Here is a 1,194-nt window from a genome sequence, read left to right as displayed (position 1 = left end):
GACTTGCTCAGTGTCACCCAGGAGATGGAAACTTTTCCCAGGGCTGCATCCACTAACCCCCAGTTGCTCTCCCACAGCCGGGGGGGGAGTGGGGTGTCCCAGGGGAGGACATCCCCTGACTCACCCCCAGGAAAGCCCAGGCTGTGAGAAGGCTGAGCCTGGGGTCCCAGGGACCATAAATAGCCCACAGCATTTAACTGGAGGTAGACTGTCACGCGAGCTGTGTGTCACCACACTGTCACTGCCTGAGTCACGGGCCATGCTGGGGCCGGTGGGGCTGCCCGGGGGGGGGGCATGGGGAGATCCAAGAGGGATGGGGACAGATCGCAGGGCTGGAGACAGCTGCTCTTCTCCCACATAGAGTGTTCAAGTGGGACCCTCTTGTCCTTCTCCCAAAGGTCCCCATCCCCTCGTTTCCCTCTGCCTGACGCGTTGGACCTGGGCAGGGGCTTGGGGACAGCACAAAGCTTTTGGAAAAAGAGGTAAATCAACCAGCACGATGATCCTCCCACACACACCATGCGGGGCTCAGCACCCGGCGGCGAGCTCTGCTCCGGGCTCCCCCTGCTTTGTGCCCCGCGGGACCCCGGCAGGCTGGGACCTTTCCCCGAGGACGTGGGAGCAGGAGGCCGGAGCGAGCCTGGGACTGGCGGCCCGTTATCGCGGGAGACAGGAGGCAGCCCCGGGCTGCTCTCAAGTGGTCCCGACTGATTAGTGACTTCAAGTGCCTACAGAGTTATTCTAAGTCAAGTAGGCGTGAAGGGAGCTGACCTGGGACTGGCGAGACCAGTGCTGGGCTTTGCTGGGGCGTCCCCCATCACCTCTGCTCCCCAACAAGCCCTCCGAGGTGTGTCCCCCCCAAGCCATTCTCCCTGTCCCTTACTCCTCCTGCAAAAGGCTGTTTGCTCCAGCCCAAAGCAAACCTGATTTTATCTCCCAACTCCAGTTCCCTTGGCTGTGGGCCATGGTTGATGCCTCCCACGCAGAACTTGTGAAGCCCATTCGGGGACCCGCGCACAGAGCAGGCTGTGTACACTGCCACATGACATCATGTTTACGGCCCGCGGGGGCCCAAGGACACCCCCTCCCAGCGACATCACTCCCAGCCCAAGCAATGTGTGTCCTTCCCATGGCTGGACAGACAGACGTGTGGGGAGCTGGAGGGAGCAGGACTGGCCACCCCCCCACGGCCGC

Source organism: Egretta garzetta, unplaced genomic scaffold (genome assembly GCF_000687185.1).
Source record: "Egretta garzetta isolate BGI_Z169 unplaced genomic scaffold, ASM68718v1 scaffold219, whole genome shotgun sequence".
Classification (NCBI taxonomy): domain Eukaryota; kingdom Metazoa; phylum Chordata; class Aves; order Pelecaniformes; family Ardeidae; genus Egretta; species Egretta garzetta.
The sequence above is the reverse complement of the archived record's forward strand: the minus strand, read 5'-3'. Positions refer to the sequence as shown.